At 34.9% G+C, this 24,890-nt stretch overlaps 1 long non-coding RNA gene across 2 annotated transcripts in view; it reads right to left on the bottom strand.

Annotated features, from left to right (window-relative positions):
- Positions 1-364: 364 nt before the first annotated feature.
- The window catches only part of LOC145723277 (uncharacterized), a 248,758-nt gene continuing 224,232 nt past the window's right edge, over positions 365-24,890 (bottom strand). For both annotated transcript variants that reach the window (XR_014148202.1, XR_014148203.1), the window contains one exon: positions 365-1,726. This is a non-coding gene — a long non-coding RNA (uncharacterized LOC145723277). The remainder of the gene's footprint in view (positions 1,727-24,890) is intronic.

Here is a 24,890-nt window from a genome sequence, read left to right as displayed (position 1 = left end):
GACATTGTTTGAATCCCTAGACTAGCTACATGACAGTTTTCCAAATGTGTTCATGTTTTTGAAAGAGTGAGAATCAGTTGAACAAAGTGTTATTCACAACAGGCCAATACATATATCATCCAGTGAGTATCAGGGCTTTTAACAGATATAGACAACTGAAGACAATATATAATGAAGAGTGCAAAACCCTGTGATGGAGAATTGTTTATAAAGGGACACAAACCTCTTATACTAATGTCTCTACAGACCTACCTACCCTAGTGTTTAGAGACCTCATAGTTCAATTGTGAGGTTATAATGACTTTGATGAAATATTTCAATATATCACTGGATTTTTTTAAATTTTATTTATTTATTTGAGAGAGAGAAATAGAGCACAACCACCAGCACAGGGAAAGGGCAGAGGGAGAGGGAGAAGCAGTCTCCCCGCTGAGCAGGGAGCCAGGCATGGGGCTCAATCCCAGAACTCTGGGATCCATGACCTAAGTTGAAGGCAGATGCTTTAACCGGCTGAGCCATCCACATGCCCCTATCACTAGATTTTAAAAATAACATTTTTTACTGGTTTATTACAGGAAATATGTGTATAAAAGACATTTTAAGAATATTCTGGAATTTTTTTAAAAAATTATATTTACTAATAGAGTTCTGGTTCAAGATAGCAATATAAGAAGATTCTAAACTCACCTCCTTCCATGGACACACTGAACTATAGCTACATATGGAACAATTTCCTCTGGAAAAAAAAAAACAAAAAAACTAAAATGTAGCTGAGTGACTCCTATGCATCAGGCAAATGGGAAAAAAACCCACATCAAAGTGGGTAGAGGAGGCAGACACATGAACTCCACCGCAGCACAGAGATCCACAATTGGGAGAAAACTAAAACCCTGAAATATCTCCCTGAGGAGTGAAGGGTTTGAACCCTACATTGGGCACCCCAACTTTTAAGACCTGAACATGAGAAATGAGCCCCAAGACATAGAGCTTTGAAAACCAGTGGGGCTCTTGTCCACAAGACCCACAAGGCCATAGTGAACTGAGAAATGGCTTTTAAAGTACTCAGACTCATCCCCTGGGGCCTAGTATAAAAGCAGCCAATTGAGGAGTGCTCAGACTTTATGTGAAAAAGGCTTATTTGCTTATCTTACAGCATTGGCCTGAGGGGCAGGCATCTAATTTAGCACACATGTAGAGGGCTGCTGGGGTATTCTTGGGATGGAGGCTGGCAGGTGCTATCTTTGCATTCACCCTTTGCCTTAGCTCCAAATCACTGATACCTCCCAGAAAGAAGGGATTCTGTTCCCTCCTCTGGTGCCCCAATTTTTATAGCTACCACCCACAGGACACCTCTAAATTTCCCAAATCTGGGGGCCACAGGACTATAACCAATGGAGGAGTTCTTAAATGACTACCACCCTCAGGGCATACCAAGAGGCAACAGTCTGAGGAGTCTTGTCTTTCTGTGAAAGAGGACTTCTAGCTTATCTTCATGGCTGCAGCCTGAGAGGAAGCTCCTAAGATCCTGGAGGACAGCTGTCATCTTTGCACTCTCCCTCTGCCATGCTCCAGAGGGACCTTATCTCCTAGAGGTGAACTTTTACACACATCTTGTGCTCCAGTTTTTATGTCTATTGTCCAGATTATGTGGGTGCCACCCAAAGGATATCCCTTGATCTCATGGCTCTGGTGGCCAGTTGGGCTTGTATTCCTGGGTTCCATGGGACTGTAAAAATAAGAGAGAGAAAGTTCTTGATTAGGTAATAACCCAGGACATTGCACACAAAGCAGAATGAAACACACTCCAGTCTTTCAGTGAATGAGGCCTATTTGCTTGTCCAGGAGTTTCAACCAGAAGGGCAGTCTTCTAGTTTGACACACATCTAGTGACCTACATACATACATCTAGGGAACAGTGACCAGTGGACACACTCTGTGCTCTCCCTCTGCTACACTCCAGCTCAGCAGCATCTCCCAGAAGAGTTTATACCCCTGTCTGTGTCCCTTATTTTTGTAGCTGCTGCCAGTAGACATCTCTCAAATGCCAACTTTGGTGGTCAGTGGGGCTTACACTTGTGACCCCACAGAACTGTATATATCTGCATACTTCAAAAGCTACTGCATAAGGGTCCAGCTTCCAATCACCCTGCCTCTAAATGTTAACTGAGATCCTTCCCTTTGGGACACAGTGGGTCTTGGAAGGCTCTCAAATACTGGGAGTTATTAAAAATAGAATAGGATGCTTAGACAATCACAAGGGTTTGAGAGACAACAAATGCTAGAGCAGGGTTAAACAATAAGGTTGATCTCCTTCATGTAGCCACTCCTTGAAGACTGGGAAGGATGGCTATTTTATCTGGTGCATAGAAATCAACACAGAAAGTTAAGGTAAATAAAGAAACAGAGGAATATGTTCCAAAGAAAAAACAAAATAAAACCTCAGGGGAAAAAAATCCTTAAAATGGAGACAAGTGAATTATCTAATGAAGTTTAAAATAATGTTCGTAAAGATTGCTCATGAACTTGGAAAAATAGATGAATACATGAGAAATTCAACAGAGACAGAAAATATAAGAACATACCAAATAGAAGTCACAGTGTTGAAGAATACAGTAACTGAACAACAGGTTGCAGTAGAGGGGTTCAATAGCAGACTAATGAAACAGAAGAAAGGATCAATTAACTCAAAAATAGGGGAGTGGAGCTCATTAAATCAGAAAAGAAAAAAAGTAAAACAAGTGAAGATAATATAATATCAAGCAGGCCAACATCTGCACTACAGGGGTTTCAGAAAGAGGAGAAAAAAGGAAGAAAACTTATTTGAAGAATTAATGGCTAAAAACTTGCCTAAACTGGTAAATAAAAAAAGACATCCAGACCCAGAAAGCTCAGAGATTCAAAATAAGATGAACCCAAAGGGACCTACACCATGACACACGTTAATTAAAGTGTCAAAAGTTAAAGACAAGGAGAGAATCTTAAAAACATCAAGAGAAAAACAATTTGTTATGTACAAGAGAACCCCCATAAGATGATCAGCATATTTTTCAGCAGAAATTTTGCAGGCCAGAAGAGAGTGGCATAATATATTCAAAGTACTGAAAAGAGAAAACCTCCAGAAATCAAGAGTTTCCAGACAAGAAAGAGGTAAACAATTTTATAACTGCTAAACTAGACTTACAAGAAATGTTTAAGGGACTTTAAGCTAAAAAGAAAGGGTACTAATTAGAAACAAGAAAATATATAAAAGTATAAATCTTGGGGTGCCTGGGTGGCTCAGTCATTAAGCATCTGCCTTCGGCTCAGGTCATGGTCCCAGGGTCCTGGGATTGAGCCCCACTTCAGGCTCCCTGCTCAGTGGGGAGCCTGCTTCTCCCTCTCCCCCTGCTTGTGTTCCCTCTTTTGCTCTGTCTCTGTCAAATAAATAAAATCTCAAAAAATATATATATATATAAATCTCACTGGAAAGGTAAATATATAGTAAAGGTGATAGATTAATCACTTATAAAGCTAGCATGAAGTTTAAAAAAGAAAAGTAGTAAAAAGAACCATAATTACAATAATTTAAAAATACACAAATTAAAAATATGTAAAATGTGACATCAAAAACATAAAACATAGAGGGGGAGAATAAAATTTAGAGCTTTAGAATATGTTCACACTTAAGTTGTTATCAATTTAAAATAGACTATCACAAATACAAGTCATTATATATAAAAGTCTTGGTTACCACATAGCAAATATCTATAGCCATTACACAAAATATAAAGAGAAAAGAATCTAAGTATAAAACTAAAAGTCATCAAACCACAAGAAAGAAAGAAAGGAACAGAGAAACAACAAAACAGCCAAAAAACAAGTAAGAAAATGGCAATAAGCTCATACTTATCGATACTTATTCTAAATGTAAACAGACTAAATTTTCCAATCAAAAGAAAAAGTGGTTGAATGGATTTAAAAAAACAAAACCTAATTATATTCTGCTTATAAGAGACTTGCTTCAGATTTAAGGACACACACAAAATGAAGGTATGAAAAAAATATATATTCCATGCAAATGTAGACCAAATGAAAGCTGGGGTTGCTATACCTATACCAGACAAAATAGACTTTAAAAAAAAAACTGTGATAAGAGACAAAGAAGAGCATTACATAGTGATATAGTGATCAGTTCAACAAGAGGATGTAACATTTATAAATATTTATGTACCCATCATAGGAGCACATAAGTATATAAAGCAAATATTAACAGACCCTAATAAACAGCAATACAGCAATAGTAGGAAACCGTAATACCCCACTTTCATCAATGGATAGATCATCCAGACAAAAAATCAATAAGGAAACATTGGCCTTAAACAAAACATTAGACCAGAAGGACTTAACAGTTATATAAAGAACATTCTATACAAAAGCAACAGAAAATAAGTATACATGGAACATTCTCCAGGTAGATCTTATGTTAGGTCACAAAACAAGTCTTAATAAATTATAAAAGATTGAAATCATACCAAGCATCTTTTGAACACAATGATATGAAACTAGAAATCATTCTATGAAGAAAATTGAAAAATTCATAAATATATGGATATTAACTGTTATGCTACTGAACTACTAAACAACCAACAGGTCAAAGAGGAAATATAAGGAGAAATTAAAAAAATACCTTGAAATAAATAAAAATGTAAACACAGCACATCAAAATATATGGAATGCAGCAAAAGCAGTTCTAAGAAGTAAGTTCATAGCAATAAACACGTACCTCAAGTAACAAAGAAAAATCTCAAATAAACAACCTAACTTAACACCTCAAGAAACTAGAAAAAGAAGAACAAACAAAACTCAAAGTTGGTAGAAGAAAGGAAATAACAAGATTAGAGCAGAAATAAATGAAATAGGAACTAAAAAGACAATAGTAAAGATCAATGAAACTAAGAGCTGGTCCTTTGTGATATACCACCTATGTGATATACCACAATAACAAAATGAAGGATAAAAATTATGTGATCATCTCAATAGATATAGAAAAAAGCATTTGATAAATTCAACTCCTTCTATAATAAAAACTCTCAATTGAGTTTATAGGAAACATATCTCTACATAATTAAGGCCATATATGGCAAAAACACAACTAGCATTATACTTAATGATGAAAGCTGCAAGCTTTTCTTTTAAATCATGAACAAGGCAAGAATGTCCACTCTTATTACTTTTATTCAACATACTATTCAATGTTCTAAGAACAATCAGTCAAGAAAAGAAATAAAAGACTTCTGAATCAGAAAGGAAATACAACTGCTACTCTTTGCAGATGACATCATATTGTATATAGAAAACCCTTAAGACTCCACCAAAAAACTATTCAAACTAATTAGTGAATTTTGTAAAGGCACAGGTAACAAAATCAATATACAAAAATCCCTTGTGCTTTTTTACACTAATAGTAAACTTTCAGAAAGAGAAATTAAGAAAACAATCCCATTTACAATTGCATCAAAAATAATACAATACCTAGGAATAAATGTAACCAAGGAAGTAAAATTTGAAGACACAAATAAATCAAGAGATAATAATTGGTCATAGATGGGAAGAATATTGTTAAAAGGTCCTAAAGCAATCTACAAATTCTGTGTAATCCCTATCAAAATTCAAATGGCATATTTCACAAAAAATAAAACAATTCTAAAATTTGTATGGAACCACAAAAGACTGAGTAGCCAAGCAATCTTGAAAAAGAACAAAGGTGGAGAACTCACACTCCCTGATTCAAACTATGTTAAAAAAGCTATAGTAACCAAATTGTATGATATTATCATAAAAACAGACACATAGATCAATGGAACAAAATAGAGAGCCCAGGAAAAAAATCCATGTATATGTGGATTAATGACATTAATTTATGACAAAGGAGCCAAGAATATACAATGGGAAAAGAACAGTCTCTTCAACAAATGGTGTTGGGAAAACTGGACAGCCACATGCAAAAGAATGAAACTCAACCACTGTCTTACCATACACAAAAATTAACTCAAAATTGATTGAAGACTTAAATATAGGATCTGAAACCATAAAACTCCTAGAAGAAAACATAAGCAGTAAGCTCCTTGACATTGGTTGTAGTAATAATTTTTTGATTTTGATACCAAAAGCAAAGGCAAAAATACCCCCCCCAAAAAATATTAGGACTACACCAAACTAGAAAGCTTCTGAATAGCAAAGGAAACCATGAATAAAAAGGCAACATAATGAATGAGAAAAAAAAATTGCAAATCATATATCTGATAAGGGGTTAATACCCAACATATGTAAAGAACTCAGACAACTCAATAACCAAAAGAAGCAAATAATTCATTTAAAAAATCGAAAAAGGATCTGAATAGGTATTTCCCCAAAAAAATACATTTAGATGGCCAACAGATACATGAAAAGATGACAGCATCAGTTATCATCAGGAAAATGCAAATCAAAACCCAGTGAGATTATCACCACACTCAGAATGGCTATTATCAAAAAGACAAGAAATAACAAGTATTGTAGAAGATATGGAGAAAAAATAACACTTTGTGCACTGTTGGTATGAACATAAATTGGTACAGCGACTATGGAAAATAGTATGGAAGTTCCTCAAAAAATTAAAAATAAGGTATCGTATGGTCCAGCCATTCTATTTCCGATATTTATCCTAACTTAAAAAAATTATGCACCCCTTGCTCATTGTGGAGATAATAGCCAAGATATGGAAACAACATAAGTGTCCATCAAAAGCTGAATGGATAAAGAAAATCTGGTAGGCGTGTGTGTGTGTGTGTGTGTGTGTGCATGCGCATGCATACTTATGTGTGTATGAATATATATATATGTATATATATATTCATACACACATAATGGAATAATTTTTGGCCATAAAAAAAAAGGAAATGTTGCCATTTGCTACAACATAAATGGATTTTACATTAAGGTAAGAGAAAGAAGACAGGGAAAGAAAATACAGTATGATCTTACTTATATATTGAATCTAAAACCAAAAATATAAGACCCTGAATAGCCAAAGCAAACTTGAAAAGCTGTAGTCATCAAGACAGTATGGTACTGGCACAAAAACAGACACATAGATCAGTGGAACAGAATAGAAAACCGAGGAATGGACCCACAACTATATGGTCAACTAATCTTTGACAAAACAGGAAAGAAACTGGACAGCAACATGCAGAAGAATGAAACTGGGCCACTTTCTTACACCATATACAAAAATAAATTCAAAATGGATGAAAGACCTAAATGTGAGACAGGCAACCATCAAAATCATAGAGGAGAACACAGGCAGCAACCTCTTTGATCTCCCCCATAGCAACTTCTTGCTAGACACGTTGCAGGAGGCAAAGGAAACAAAAGCAAAAATGAACTATTTGGACTTCATCAAGATAAAAAGCTTCTGAACAGTGAAGAAAACAATCAACAAAACTAAAAGGCAGTCTATGGAATGGGAGAAGATATTTGCAAATGACATATTGGATAAAGGGTTAGTATCCAAAATCTACAAAGAATTTATCAAACTCAACTCCTAAAAAACAAATAATCCAGTTAAGAAATGGCCATGAGTAAACATTTTTCCAGAGAAGATATCCATATGGCTAACAGACACATGAAAAACTGCTCAATATCACTCATCATCAGGGAAATACAAATCAAAACCATGATGAGATACCACCTCACACCTGTCAGAATGGCTAAAATTAACAACACAGGAAACACAGATGTTGGCGAGAATGTGGAGAAAGGGGAACCCTCCTACACTGTTGGTGGGAATACAAACTGGTGGAGCCACTCTGGAAAACAGTATGGAGGTTCCTCAAAAAGTTAAAAATAGAGCTACCCTATGACCCAGAAACTGCATTACTGGATATTTACCTAATGGATACAAAAATACTGATTCAAAGGGATACATGCACTCTGATGTTTATAAAAACAGCATTATCAACCATAGCCAAACTACGGAAAGAGCCCAAATGCCCATCAACTGATGAGTGGATACAGAAGAGGGGGTGTGTATGTACACACACACACACACAATGGAATATTATTCAGCCATCAAAAAAAGAATGATATCTTGCCATTTACAATGATGTGAATGGAGCTAGACTGTATTATGCTAAGAAAAATAAGCCAAAGAAAGACAAATACCATGTGATTTCACGCACATGTGGGATTTAAGAAACAAAACATGAACATAGGGGAAGGGGGAAAAGAAAGAGAGGGAGGTAAACCATAAGAGACTCTTAACTAGCGAGAACAAACAGGGTTGATGGAGGGGAGGTGGGTGGAGGATGGGCTAAATGGGTGATAGGTATTAAGGATGGCACTTGCTGTGATGAGCATTAGGTGTTATATGTCAGTGACGAGTCACTAAATTCTACTCCTGAAACCAATATTACACTATGTGTTAACTAACTAGAATTTAAATAAAAACTTGAAACAAAAAATAAAAAAATAACTTAGTGAAATAATGCCAGTAGATGACAGCAACTCAGAGACAACATAACTTGTTTATTTCACTAGAAGAAAACTAAAATGAGATTTTACCTAGGAATCAGATTCTTTGTCATGTTAAAGTAGGCCTTCCCAATATATCATAGTGCAAGAATTTAAATTCCTGTAAAGGAATTTAATGCACCCAGAACCATGGAATGAGAACAAAGAATATTTTGTTGCTATAAAACTACTTTTTATTGGTTTCTGATGTAGAATTTGGTGATCCATTCCTTACATACAACACCCAGTGATGAGCACTCATATGTGTAATATGTGATGAGCAATATGTGTTTTATATGGGTGATGGGTCACTGAACTCTACAACAGAAACCAATACTACACTGCATGTTAACTACCTGGAATTTAAATTAAAATTTGGAGGAAAAAAATGAAACCAAAAATATAAAAACAAACAAACAAAAAAAAACAAAACCAAACTCATAAAACAGATGGTGGTTGCCAGGGGCAGGATGTAAGGGGTGGGTTTAATGGGTGAAAGGATCAAAGGGTACAAACTTCTAGTTATAAAATAAGTTATGGGGAAATATTGTACGGCATGGTGACTATAGTTAATAGTTTCTTGTATATTGAACAGTAGCTAAGAGAGTACATCTTCAAAGTTCTCATCACAAGAAAAAAATCATTTTTGTAACTAGGTATTGTGATAGACATTAACTAAATTTACTGTGGTGATTATTTTTCAATATATACAAATATTGAATCATTAGGTGGTACACCAGCAACTAATATGTTATATGCCAATTATGCCTCAATAAAGAGGAAAAGTACACCTGGAGAAAAATTCATCATTTTATTGTTAGTGCTATCAACAACTTCTTTTTGTTGATTATGGAGTGTATATTAAACTGTTAATTGTTTTTAAAATTCTATGTCAGGAATGAAAAATAGTGCCAAAACTTTCCTAGAGACTGAAAAAATATGTGTTTGACTAATTTTTTCTCTTTTAATGCAAATCTCATTTGGTGGTTATCCCCAAATGGCATGCCGTAAATTAGTGTCTAATTATTCTAAGTCTACTGACACAAGAAGTGCCTGGAAGAAATAATAATGTGCCAGATAGATCTACAGTCCTCTCATTTGTTAAGTCAGTCAGTCAGTAAGTCAAGTCAGTCAGTCATTGAAACACTATTTTTGATCTGGCTTATATTGCATTTATCATTTACAATTAATAGTTAAATCATAAGAATTTCCAAGTTAAATCCATAGTAATTCATAAGTAATACAATTCTACCAAGTCTATGTGGCAATTTTCTTAACCATTCTATAGTTGGCCATTTTTGTTATTTATGGAGTTTTTCACAACTGTAGAATAAACATCTACACACAAAGCATTTTGCATTTTTAGGATTACTTCCTCAGAACTCTTGATCAGAATTAGAATTAGTGGGTCCAGGAGAATTAACTTTTTTAAGCCCTTGACGTACTGCCAAATTGCTATATATTAGCCATATCAATGTACATTACCAGCAGCAAGATACCAATTTAACTTTATAAATAATAGTTACCTATGTATTTCTGTGGTTATCTGTTGTATTCTCTTATTTTTGATTTTTTTCTTAATGTAGTTAAAGCATTGCCAATTTTGTTTATATTTTTGGAAAAACTGGTCATTACTTTCAATGTTATTGTTTATTCTGGTCTCTATTTTATTTCTGATTTTTCTTTGTTATTTCCTTCCTCTGATAATTTCAGCTAAGTTTCTTCTTATTCTAGTTTGGGGTGTAATGTTATTTGAATTTTTTTTCTTAATGCAAGCATTTATAGCATAAATTTCACTCTAACATCTGCTTTTACTGCATCCCATGGGTTTTGGAATATTGTTTTTTGTTTTAAGACATGTTTTGATTTGCTGTTTGATTTCTTATTTGGCCCATTGCTTGAGTAGTGTGTTAATATTTACATGTTAAATATTTAATGCTTACATTGCAGATTTTCCAGCTTTGTTTTATCATTTTTAATTTTATACCATTGTGATTGGAAAATATACTTGGTATGATTTTAGACTTCTTAAATTTGCAATATTTATGTCTCTTTTCATATGATTTAACCAGGGGATTCTTCCATGTGTACTTGAAGAAAATGTGTATTATATTTTTATTGGATGGAATGTTTTATATAAGGTTATTCCAACCTTGTGTTTAGACTATTTTCCATATTGCACATAATTTTCCCACACTGCCTTCAGTGAAGGAGCAATTCCAGTCCATGTAGTATTCTTTACAATGGATGTTTATTTAGCACGATGAATAATAATCTGACATCACTTGGCTTCCTGATATGGTCTTTGATGTTCTCAAATGAAGTTTGATCTCACATCTGTATTTCCATTTAAGGCAACATAGTTCTGGGAAACCTTATGAGGAATGCCCTCCCCCTCAAAACACACATACAACAACATACATCAAAAAGTTGAGTGCAAAACAAGCATTCTTTGAATAAAGACTAGGAAAGGAATCTCAACTGTTTAATCTTCAAGACATTTCTACCAATAAAAGAAATCCTAACGTATTTCATTTTGTGATCTAACACACACACACAGACACATCACACTTTTTGTACATGCACAAATTATAGTCAACATTGCCTTAAAGGAAGTTAAACTATATGAAGCATTCCATGTAATCACCACAGAACAAATTATCCAGTTATAGCTCTCATTTCTTGATCATAATTACATTAAAAGTTCTCATATTATAACTTATATTTCTTAAATCAGAAAAAATATCTATTATCAAGATCCAAGATAATTTGATTGCTTACATGTAGTACTTCATAGATTTTGTGATGCAAAATACAAATTGAATGTTGTGATCGATTATCATCTGAGTAATTATTGGGTAGACTTAATTATTTTATGTGTATGCAACATTGTTAATAAATCTTATTGTTACATTTAGTGCAGGAAACAAAGAAGGAACAGAATCTTTAAAAATGAAAGCTTACATTATATTTATGGTCTGTTGTTTAGAAACCAATGATTTTTTCTTCTGGGCATATGACATTGTAATTCCACTCCTGACTTCCATGATCTATTACTCTCCAGACCTTGATTCTCTGACTGCTATTTTCTGATTATTCTTTGCCATGAGAGATGGTAACTCCTAAGCATATTTACAGAATCTCTCTGCTTTTTTGCTTTAGGGAATTCATATACTCAGAAGAAACACTTTACCAACTTTATTTGTCTGCTCTCAGTTTTGATAACATATCCTCTTACAGAAGCTTCAGTTGAATTCTGAAAAGTATTGTTTATACTATCAAAACCTAAAGGTGGACTTCTCAGAAATCAAACTTCTCATTTTCCTTACACTCCACAGTTTGCTATTCTTTTCTATGTTGTTACCATCTTTTTGTTTTGAGACCTTACAGGCATTTCTGTCACCTCATTCTTATCACCACCTGTGCACTATACATAACCAAGAGACCCACATCTTCTTTCATCTCCACATTACCCACCATAAGTTAGAACCTAACCATTATCCAAACATGGATAATCACACAGCTTTCAACCTTAGAAACAATTTCTTGAGCTGCCTTGTGCTCCATGGTCTTATTTGTGCTTGTAACATTAAATTTACTCTGTCTGACCTTATCTAATTGTTTTCATACTCTTTTGGGTGAATTTTATTGTTCAATACATACAATTTTGTGTTTTTGCATATACAATTTTCTTCTTTCTTCCCAAATACACACCTTCTCTTCCTAAATCTAAATCTATACTCTAATTAGCCCCTTTTATCCTTGGTCTCCATTATTTCAAGTTGTATTTACCTTTATGTGATATTGTGAACTTAAACTTCCCAATTAGACTGCTAACTCTTCCATTTCTCTCACACAAAGATAGAACAATGCTTGTTAGTTCAGCACCTACTCTTTATTCAAGTAATACTTTTGTTGACTAGCCTATGCCATGAGATAGATGGGTGTGTATTTTTATTGGGGAGAAGGAACATTTTTAAAGTCTGGAAGACTTCATCAGAAGAATATTAGAATCTATAAGGAGACCCTTTCTCCCATGTAGGAACATAGGGATCTGAGAGTGAAATAAAAAAAATTCAAGTGTTAGTAATAACTATCTGCAGAAAATCACCCATGAGACTATGATACATGGCTGAGAAGCCTCAAGAATGCCAAAGATCAATCTAGGTAATAAGAGTACAGCCTCAACTTTAACCCAGAAATGTGATGAACTTAGAAACTGGAGAAGAATCAGTTGTGTTGAAACCTGTCTAAAGAAATGTCTGAGCACAGATGGGTCAGTATGAAAAAAGTCTAAAGAAAGATAAGTTGGAGAGTATGAACATTTGTGAGTGCTATCAGAGTGAGAGAGATACTGAACCTGGGAGGATAGGAGCCTTCTGAGGAAAGAACCATTCTCTATGTTTTTCCACATCATTGGTAAATTTCACTCAGGATTTCCATGGGCTCTGACTCCATGGACTAGATCCAGTCTCCAGCTTTCTCCCACTTGCTCCATGTTCCAGGAGGATGCTCTCCTCAGCTTGTACATCAGGGCTCCTTTAACTCAAACTTCCACTTCGTCTCAGCCAATGGGGTAGGGTAAGAGTGCACCAACAGAAGGTTGGAGTTCAGGAGGAGGGGTCAGGGTGCAGTCCTCTACCTAAAGCCTCAGTTTCTGTCAGGTGGCTTCTCTTCATAGGCTAACACTCTCACCAGGCTCTGGTCACAGCTACTCCCTTTGGCCTTTTAGACCAAGCATTAGGTATATTAACCATTGTGTTGAGACTTCTTGAGTGGTTTCCCATCCCATCATCATCCCTAAATCTGGATCACATCTCTCTAAATAGACCTTTAACTATATTCTCTTCAATTACCTACTTTGGTATGTGCCATCTGCTTCTTCCTGGAACCCTGACTGATACACATCATGATCACTTATTGACTGCTTTATAACTTCTTCTTCTTCAGAAGATAGAAGGTGATAGACAGATGAATGAAAGAAAGAAAGAATGAGAGAAAGAAAGAAAGAAAGAGAAAAAAAGAAAGAAAGAAGAAAAAGAAAGGAAGGAAGGAAGGAAGGAAGGAAGGAAGGAAGGAAGGAAGGAAGGAAGAAAGAAAGAAAGAAAGAAAGAAAGAAAGAAAGAAAGAAAGAAAGAAAGAAAGAAAGAAAGAAAGAAAGTGTGTGTGTTCTCATTGTCAAAGAATGGACTCTCATTCTAACCTAAAAGTCCATCTCTGAAGGGTTTGACTTTGGGCACCTGGGTGGCTCAGTCAGTTAGGTGTCTGCCTTCAGCTCAGGTCATGATTCCAGGATCCTGAGATCGAGTTCTGCACTGGGTTCCCTGTTCCACAGGGAGCCCGCTTCTCCCTCTGCCTCTGCCTCTGCCTCTCTCTATCTCTCATGAATAAATAAATAAAATTTAAAAAATAACAATAAATAAGGGTTTGACTTGCCTGAATCAATCTTTAAGAACATGTCCTACTTTGGGTGCACACTGACAAACCATGTGGGGCCACTGGACTTTATGAAACCTTAGGCTGAGTGAGTAACAGTCATAGGGATCTTACCTAATTTGAGAATTTTCTAGGAAAATGTCAAAGTTGAAGCCTTTGATATCTTTAAAGCCTTTGAAGCCAGAAGCCAGTTTAGATTTTAACCAAATAGTGGAAATTTTATGATGGAGTTGGGCCAGTTTCTTCTGTGGAGTAGAATTACTGGAGCAGTCCTATATTAGGATAAATTATTTCATTAGGTGATCTTTATATAATCTTAAACTATTGAATCACTTTAAGATCTGTTATGGGAATATTATCTTTCAGTTTGGGGCCAAAAAGGTGCATTTTGATGAACTGCCTAGACATGACAAAAACAATTTTCTAAAAAGGGATAAACAAAAGATCAATAACCATATAGAAAAAAGAGAAGTTTTAGATATGAACTGGCAATTTGCAGAAATGATATGCAAATGGCACTTTAACCAGATGAAAAGATGCTCAAATTTTCTCATAGAAGTTCTTAGGGCTGAGTGAGAAAATGAGCCTGAAATATTTGATTACTTCAAAAAATAAGAAAATTCCCAATGACTACTAGGTTCATGTCAAAACAAAACAAAAATCTCAGAAAGCAACTTAAAGGAGTCTCCAGTGGCCTACATAGGACAATTTAAGCATCAGTAAGGGATACTATGTGAAGACAACTAAGGCATAAGAACACATTTAAAACTATGAGATAATGATATTAAAACAACTAATTTGTCATATTTGAAAGATGCCAGGGAAACAACTCTTATTTTGAAAACTGATTTAAAAAAATGGAAATAAACAAGCATTTTTCTTGCATTCCCTGTAAAAATTATTTGATTTGACAAGGAAAATTCCACCTGATAGGAGTATTTTAGCCAATAAATGAAGAGGAAAGGATGGATTAGAATATCAAAATTTTTTAATCCCTAACGCAAACATCAGAAAAAGAAAAAATCAGATATAATGTATCTCCTGACAGAAGTACAGGTTACCACTTATGAAGTATTTTTTTAAAGATCTTATTTATTTGAGACAGAGTGAGAGAGAGAGAGCATGAGCAGGGAGGAGGGGCAGAGGGAGAAGCAGACTCCCAGCTGAGCAGGGAGCCTGATGTGGGACTTGATCCCAGGCCCCTGGGATCATGACCTGGGCCAAAGGCAGACACTTAACTGACTGAGCCACCCAGGCACCCCCCCACACACACTTATGAAGTATTTTTATAGGAAAAGATAATCAAAACTGAATCCAGTCAAGCCTCTAGTTCTAACTACCACTAGTCAGGAAATACAGGTGATAGAGAAGTATGCTAAGTCACACCATAGAAAGCAATCAACGAAGTACAGACTGTGAGAAAATCTATGGGCCTGCAGAGTATTTAAATATTTTTAAACTTAATTGCCAACACTTAAATATTTAGGATATTTACTCAACAATCCACAGGCCCAACTTTTACTGAAAATTCAAAATATCTGTAACACTGTCTTCAATATAGGAAGCAACATTTATCTTGGGCCAGGTAGCAACTGCATCTTCAAGATGAGTCATGTTTTCTCCAATTTACAACAGAAATCACCAGGCTGACTTCCATCATGTTACTATGTCTCTAGGTTTTTAATCTCTGTTTTAAGAGATTTTGTCATCTATGATGGCTGGTGTGGTATGCTCTTACCAGACAGTGACCCATTCATTCAAGTCATTCAGAGAACAATTTATACATGTTCATTCTGTATCAGAACTGCACAAAACACTGGGAATATAGTACCAAACAAATTCTTATTTTTTAAATTTTTTTCCTGGTCCTCTAACATTTTTAAAAAGTGTGTGTGTGTGTGTGTGTGTGTGTGTGTGTTTTGAGCAGTTTAGGTTCACAGCATAATTGAGAGGAAATTACAGAGATTTCCCTTATACTCCCTGCTCCAAAACACACATATAGCCATCCCCATTACCAGCATCTCACCAGAGTGGTACATTTGTTACAATTGGTGAACCTACATTGACACGTCATTATCACTCAAAGCCTACAGTTTACCTTAGGACTCACTCTTAGTGTTGTACATTTGATGGATCTGGACAAATGTATAATAATACATATTTATCAGTATAATATCATACAGAGTATATTCACTGCACTAAAAATCTTCTGTGCTCCACTTATTCATCTCTTCCCCACCCCCCAACTCTAGGCAACAACTGGATTGTTTTATGTCTCTATAGTTTTGCCTTTTTCAGAATGTCATATAGTTGGAATCATAGAGTAAGTAGCCCTTTCATATTGGCTTCTTTCACTTAGTACTATGCATATAAGGTTCCTGCATGTCATTTCATGGCTTGCCATCTCATTTCTTTTTAGTGCTGAACAAGATTTAATTGTCTGGATGTACCACAATTAATTTATCCACTCATTTACAGAAAGACATCTTGGTTGCTTCCAAGTTTGGGCAATCATAAATAATGTTGCCATTCACATCTATGTGCAGGTTTTTTTGTAGATGTTAGTTTCCAATTCCTTTGGGTAAATACCAAGGAGCACTGATTACTAGATCATAAGAATATGTTTAGTTTTCTAAGAAACCACCAAACTGACTTTCAAAGTGTACCATTTTGCATTCCCACCAGTAATGAATGAGAATTCATGTTGCTCCTTGTCAGCATTTGGTGTTGTCAATGTTTTGGATTTGGGTCATTCTAAAATGTGTCTAATGGTATCTGGTTTTTTTAATTTGCACTTCCCTGATGATATGTGATGGGAAACATCTTTTCATATGGTTATCTGCCATCTGTATATTGTCTTTGGTGAGGTGTTTAAGGACTTTGGCCCATTTTTTAATTGGGTTGCTTTCTTATCACTGAGTTTTAAGAGTTCTCTTTTTATTTTGGACAGCAGACCTTTATCACACATGTCTTTTGCAAATATTTTCTCCCAGCCTGTGCTTGTTTTCTCATTCTCTTTATATTGTCTTTCATGGAGAAGTTTTTAATTTTAATTCAATCTATCTAGCTTATCAAGTATTTCTTTCATGTTAGGTGTCTTTAATGTATCTAAAATATCATCACCACACTCAAGGTCATCTAGGTTTTCTCCTATGTTATCATCTAGGAATTTTACAGGTTTATGTTTTATATTGAGGTCTATGATCCATAGTGAGTTAATTTTTGTGAAAAGTGTAAGGTCCTTGCCTAGATTTATTTTTCGCATGTGCATGTCCAGCTGTCCCAGAATCATTTGTTGAAGAGACTATTTTTGCTTCACTCTATTGCTTTTGCTCTTCTGTCAAAGATCACTTGACCACATATATGGGATTTATTTCTGGGCTCTTTATTCTGTTGCATTGCTCTATTTATCTATTCACCAATACCATATTGTACTGTTGCTTTGTAGTAGGTCTTGAGTCGGGTAGTGTCAGTCTTCTAAGTTTGTTCTTCAGTATTGTTTTGGATATTCTGGGTCTTTTGCCTCATAAACTTTAGAATCAATTTATTCATATTCATAAAATAACTTGCTCAGATTTTGACTGGGATTACATTGAATCTATAGATCAAGTTGGAAAGAACAGACATCTTGACAATATTGAGACTTCCTATTAATGAACATGGAATATCTCTCCATTTAACTAGTTTTTGTTTGATTTTCTTCATCATAGTTTTATAGTTTTCCTCATATAGATCTTATTCAAATTTTGCTAGATTTATACCTAAGTACTTCATTTTGGAGGGTGGGGGTGCTAATGTAAATGATATTTTTAATTTTAATGCTATATGTCTAAATGCTATATGTCTATTACTGGTAAATAGAAAATTAATTAACTTTTGTATATTAACCATGTATCTGCAATCTTGCTATAATCATTTGTTAGTTCCAAGAGTTCTTTGGTTGATTCTTGCAGGTTTTCTACACAGATGATCATTTGCCAACAAAGATACTATTATGTCTACCTTTCCAATCTGTGTTCCTTTTATTTCCTTTTCTTGTCTTACTGCCTTAGTGATGACTTCAAATACTATGTTGAAATATAATGGTGAGAGGGGACATGCTTACCTTGTGTTTGTTCTTAGTGAAAAAAAAAAAAAGCTTCCAGTTTCCCACCAGTAAGTATGATGTTAGCTGTAGGGGTTTTTTGGTACATATTTATCAACTTGAGAAAGTTACCTCTATTCCTAACTTATGAGAGTTTCTATCATGAATGGGTGCTGGATACTGTCAAGTACTTTTTCTGTATCTGTTGATATGAACATGTGATTTTTCTTTAGCCTGTTGATGTGATGGATTACATTAATTTTCAAATGTTGAGTTGCATCAAATCCCAGACTTGCATATCTGAGATAAATCCCACTTAGTGGTGGTTTGGAATTCTTTTTATACACTGTTAAATATTGTTTTTATTTTATACACTGTTAAATATTGTTTTAAATACACTGTTGCTATTTTGTTGAGAGTTTTTTCATCTATGTTCATGAAAGATACTAGTCTATAGTTTTATGAACATACATGTCTTGGTCTGGTTTTGGTATTAGGGTAATCCTGGTCTCATAGAATGAGTTAGGAAGTATTTTTTCTGCTTCTATTCTCTGAAAGAGACTGCAGGGAATTGTTATAATTTCTTCCTTAAATGTTTGGTAGAATTTACCAGTGTGCATATCAAGGCCTGGTACTTTCTGTTTTGAAAGGCTATTAATAATTGATTCAATTTATTTAATAGATACAAGCCTATTCAAATTACCTATTTTTTCTTGGAGTTTTGGCAGATTGTGTCTTTCAAGGAATTGGTCCATTTCACCTAGGTAATCAAATTCATGAGCCTAGAACTGTTCATAGTATTCTTTTATTACTTTTCAAATTTCCATGGGATCCGTAGTGATGTCCTATTTTTTGTTTGTTTGTTTTTTAGAAAGCATCAACACCACATGACTCCCTCTCTCTTGCTTTCTCTCTCTCTTTTTTTAAGTTGGTCTGGCTAGAAATTTATAAATTTCATTAGCCTTTTCAAAGAACAAGCTTTTGGTTTCATTGATTTTCTCCATTGATTTTCTATCTTCAATTTAATTGATTTCTGTACTCTTCTTAATAAGAAGCACTTCTTAACAAGAAGTATTTATTTCCTTCTGCTTACTTGGATTTAATTTGCTCTTCTTTTTTCTAGTTTCTTAAGGAGAAAGCATAGACAATTGATTTTAGATCCTCCTTCTGTTCTATGATAAGCATTCAATTTTATAATTTCCCCCATATGAACTGATTTCACTACATTTCACAAACTTCAAGTTATGTTTTCATCTTCATTTAGTTCAAAATATTAAGTTTTTCTCGAGATTTCTTCTTTGATCCATGTGTTATTTGGAAGAATACTGTTTAATCTACACGTATTTTGGGTATTTTTCAGTTATTTTTGTTATTAATTTCTAGTTTAATTTCATTGTGGTCTGAGGGCAGAAATTGTATGATTTCTATTTTTTTTCAATTTGCTAAGGTGTGTTTTATGGCCCAAACTATGGTCTATCTTGGTAAATGTTCCACATGAACTTGAGGGGGGGGAAAAAACATGTAACGTGTAACTGCTGTTATTGAATGAAGTAGTCTACAGACATCCGTTATATCCAGTTGAGTGATGGTGTTGTGGGGTTTAACTATGTACTTGCAGATTTCTGCTTGCTGTATCTGTTCATGTCTAATAGAGGGGTGCTGATGTCTCCAACATGATAATGAATTCATGTACTCCTCTTTGCAGTTTTATCAGTTTTTGCTCGACAGTTTGCTGCTTTCTTGTTAGGTGCATATACCCTAAGGATTATTATGTCTTTTCAGAGAACTGACCTTATTATGTAAGGCCCTTCTTTATCCCTTATAAATTTCCTGACTTTTAGGTCTTCTCTGTCTGAAATTAATATAGCTATTCCTGCTTTTTTTGATCATTGTTAGGGGTATTTTTTCTTCTTTTTCTACTTTTAATCTAAATGTGCCTTTATAGTTAATTTTTTTTAATAAACAAAACAAACTTTGACAATCTCTCCTTTAATTCATGCATATGGACCACTGACATGGAAAGTGATTATTGATATAGTTGGAATAATATCTACCATATTTGTTACTATCTCCTATCACACTTGTGTTTTTTTGCTATTTTTTTTTAAAAGATTTTATTTATTTATTTATTTGACAGAGAGAGACACAGCAAGAGAGGGAACACAAGCAGGGGGAGTGGGAGAGGGAGAAGCAGGCCTCCCGCAGAGCAGGGAGCCCGATGCGGGGCTCGATCCCAGGACCCTGGGATCATGACCTGAGCCGAAGGCAGACGCTTAACGACTGAGCCACCCAGGCGCCCCTTTTTTTGCTATTTTTAATTCTACTCTCTGTCTTTTGTGTTTTTTTTTTTTAAAGATTTTATTTGTTTATTTGCTAGAGAGAGAGAGTGAGAGTACAAGCAGGGGGAGCAGCAGGCAGAGGGAGAAGCAGGCTCCCCACTGAGCAGGGAGTCCGATGTGGGACTTGATCCCAGGACCCTGGGATCATGACCCGAGCTGAAGGCAACCGCTTAACTGACTGAGCCACCCAGGCGTCCCTGTCTTTTGTGGTTTTAATTGAGCAATTATAGGATTCTATTTTCTCTCTTTTCTTAGGATATTAGTTATACTCTATTTTTTACTTTTTTAAATGGTTGCCTTAGAATTTGCAATCTACATCACAACTAATCTAAGTTCACTTTCTTTTTTTACAGCACCTAAAATATTGAGTTTATTACAACAGCCAGAAATAGCCTTGATATTATAATCATTAACATTTGTTCCAAATATAAAATTTCATTTTCTACACCTATTATCAAATTAGCAATTTTTAACATGTTAAACATGATTTCTTACGTATAAGACACAGAACAGTCATAGCATACTTATTAATTTCAGTTTTCAGTGCCATAACCCTAATTCTGTTCCTAATTAGCTAACACTTTAAATGGGCACAGTTTTCAAGTGGCCTTTATCCAACTTTTTTCTCTTTCACGTGTCCCTCAGCAACATTGTTTCATACTTATGTTTTGATCATGCATTAATCCTTTTATTTTTTTATTTTTTATTTTTTATTTTTTTAAGATTTTATTTATTTGACAGAGAGAGACACAGCGAGAGAGGGAACACAAGCAGGGGGAGTGGGAGAGGGAGAAGCAGGCTTCCCGCCGAGCAGGGAGCCCGATGTGGGGCTCGATGCGAGGCTCGATCCCAGGACTCTGGGATCATGACCTGAGCTGAAGGCAGACGCTTAAAGACTGAGCCACCCAGGCGCCCCACATTAATCCTTTTAGATGTGCTTGACAGAAATGCCTGCCTTTAATTTTTTTCAAAAACATAGCTAGATAAGTTTATCATAGTGCTCCCCAATTGTAAATCTACTTTAACCAGATCTTTTACACATACCTCTTAAAATCACTCTGTTTATTCAAGTCCCTGACGCTTTACCACTCCCTCCACTGAGTTTCTTTCTATTCATATGTACTACCCATCTCTTAAAATACAGTAGCTTATTTTCTTCAGACTTCACCACCCATTCTAATTAATGTTGATTTCATTTATTTTCACTTTGTTTCTTGAGTGTTCTTTTTTTCATTATTTGTACTCTTTGCTTTCCAGTTTTGGATGTTTCTATTGAAGTATCTTTAAGTTTAGATATTCTTTCTTCAGCCATGTTCACCACTAATGAGCTACTAATGAAGTGATCAGAGGCATTCTTTCTTCATTTCTGTTAGTGTTTTTGTTTTGTTTTGTTTTTAACTTCTGGCATTTCTTTTTTGGTACTTTCTTAGGGTGCCCATCTCTCTGCTTACATGTCCTATCTATTCTTGTATGCAGTCTATTTTTCTTTCTGAATTTTATGTTTTATTATTATATTTTTTTGGAACATAGCTCATTTTTTAAAATTTCAATTCCAGTTAGTTAACATACGTGCAATATTAGTTTCAGATGTACAATATAGTGATTCAACACTTCCATAAAACACCTGGTGCTCATCACAGCAAGTGCACTCCTTAATCCCCATCACCTATTTTACCTAACCCCCCAACCACCTCCCCTCTGGTAGCCATTAGTTTGTTCTCTATAAGTAATAAGAGTCTGTTTCTTGGTTTGTTGCTTTTTTTCATTATTCATCTGTTTTGTTTCTTAAATTCCATATATGAGTGGAATCATACGGTATTTGTCTTTCTCTGACTTACTTAGCTTAGCATAATACTTTGTAGCTCTGTCCATGTGGTTGCAGATGGCTAGATTTTATTATTTTTTATGGCTGAATAATATTCCATTGTGTTTATATATACTACATCTTCTCTATCCATTCATCAGTTGATAGACGCTTGTGCTATTTCCATAATTTGGCTATTGTAGATATTGCTGCTATAAACACTGCAGTTCATATCTCCCTTCGAATTAGTATTTTTGTATTCTTTGTGTAAATACCTAGTCATGCAATTACTAGATCATACTGTACTTCTCTTTTTAATTATTTGAAGAAACTCTGTATCGTTTAGAGTGACTGCACCAATTTGCAGTCCACCAACAGTGCAAAGAGTTCCCCTTTCTCCACATCCTCACAAGTACCTGTTGTTTCTTGTATTGTTTGTTTTAGCCATTCTGACAGGTGTGAGGTGGTATCTCATTGTGGTTTTGATTTTCATTTCCCCAATGATGAGTAATATTGAGAATCTTTTCATGTATCTGTTGGCCATCTGGATGTCTTCTTTGCAAAATGTGTATTCATGTCTTCTGCCCATTTTTAACAGCATTATTCATTTTTGTGGAACTGAATTTTATAAATTCTTTATATATTTTGGCTACTAACCTTTTATCAGATGCTATTTGCAAGTATCTTCTCCCATTGCATAGGTTGCCTTTTAGTTTTCTTGTTTACTTCACTGTGCAGAAGCTTTTTATTTTGATGAAGTCCCAAAAGTTTTTCTGTTTCCTTTGCCTCCAGAGACATATCTAGAAAGAAGTTGCTACAGCTGATGTGAAAGAGGTTACTGCCTGTGTTCTCCTCTAGATTTTGATGGTTTCCTGTCTCACATGTATGTCTTTAACCAATTTTGAATTTATTTTTGCTTATGGTGTAAGAAAGTGGTCCAGTTTCATTCTTTTGCATGTTGCTGTCCAGTTTTCCAATACTACTCTTGAAGAGACTGTCTCTTTCCCCATTGGATATTCTTTCCTGCTTTGTGAAAAATTAGTTGACCATATAGTTATAGGTTCATTTCTGAGTTTTCTATTCTGTTCCATTGATCTATGCGTCTATTTTTGTGCCAGTATCATACTGTCTTAATCACTACAGCTTGGTAATATATCATGAAGTCTGGAATTATGGAGCCTCCAGCTTTGCTTTTCTTTTTCAAGGTTGCTTTGGCTATTCAGAGTCTTTTGTGGCTCCATATGAATTTTAGGATTGTTCTAGCTCTGTGAAAAATGCTGGTGGTATTTTCATAGGGATTGCATTAAATGTGTAGACTGCTTTGTGTGGTATAGACATTTTAACAATATTTGTTCTCCATCCATGAGCATGGAATATTTTTCCATTTGTTTGTGTCATCTTTAATTTCTTTCATCAGTGTTGTATAGTTTTCAGAGTACAGATCTTTCATCCCTTTGGTTAGGTTTATTTCTAGTATCCTATGGTTTTTGGTGCAATTATAAATGGGATTGATTCCTTGATTTCTCTTTCTGCTGCTTCATTATTGGTATATAGAAATGCAGCATATTTCTGTACATTGATTTTGTATCCTACAACTTACTGAATTCATTTATCAGTTCTAGTAGTTTTTCTGGTGGAATCTTTTGGGTTTTATATATAGAGTATCATGTCATCTACAAATAGTAAAAGTTTGACTTCTTCCTTGCTTCCTTGGATGCCTTTTCATTGTCTGATTACTGTGGCTAGGACTTCCAGTACTATGTTAAATAACAGTAGTGAGAGTGGACATCCCTGTCTTGTTCCTGCCCATAGAGGAAAATCTCTCACTTTTTCTCCATTGAAGATGACGTTAGTTGTGGGTTTTTCCATATATGGCCTTTATGATATTGAGGTATGTTCCCTCTAGCCCTAGTTGTTGAGGGTTTTTATGATGAGTGGATGTTGTACTTTGTCAAATGCTTTTTCTGCATCTATTGAAAAGATCATATGGCTCTTATCCTTTCTTTTATTAGTGTGGTGTATCACGTTGATTGATTTGTGAATATTGAACTACACTTGCAACCAGGAATAAATCCCACTTGATCATGGTGAATGATTTTTTTAATGTATTATTAAATTCAGGCTGCTAGCACCTTATTAAGAATTTTTGCATGCATGTTCATCAGGGATATTGGCTTGTAGTTCTCTTTATTAGTGGAGTCTTTATCTGGTTTTGGTATCAGGGGGGCTAAACAACATGCTACTAAACAATGAATGGGTCAACCAGAAAATCAAAGGAGAAATTAAAAAGTACATAGAAACAAATGAAAATGAAAACACAATGGTCCAAAACCCTTGGGATGTAGTAAAAGCAGTCCTAAAGGGAAATATATAGAAATACAGGCCTATCTCAAGAAGAAGAAAATCTCAAATAAACAACTGAACTTTATACCTACAAGAACTAGAAAAGGAACAACAAATGAAGGCTACAGCAGCAGAAGGAAGAAAATAATAAAGATAAGAGCAGAAATAAATGATATAGAAACTAAAAAAAAGTAGAACATATCAATGAAACCAGGAGCTAGTTCTTTAAAAAATAAGATTTACATGCCTCTACCCAGACTTATTAAACAAAAATAGACTCAAAATGGTTGAAAGACCTAAATGTGAGACAGGAGTCCATCAAAATCCTAAAGGAGAACACAGGCAGCAACCTCTT

This window comes from Leptonychotes weddellii, chromosome 9 (genome assembly GCF_054177405.1).
Source record: "Leptonychotes weddellii isolate Sample4059 chromosome 9, ASM5417740v2, whole genome shotgun sequence".
Lineage (NCBI taxonomy): Eukaryota > Metazoa > Chordata > Mammalia > Carnivora > Phocidae > Leptonychotes > Leptonychotes weddellii.
This window is presented reverse-complemented; position numbering and strand designations above follow the sequence as displayed.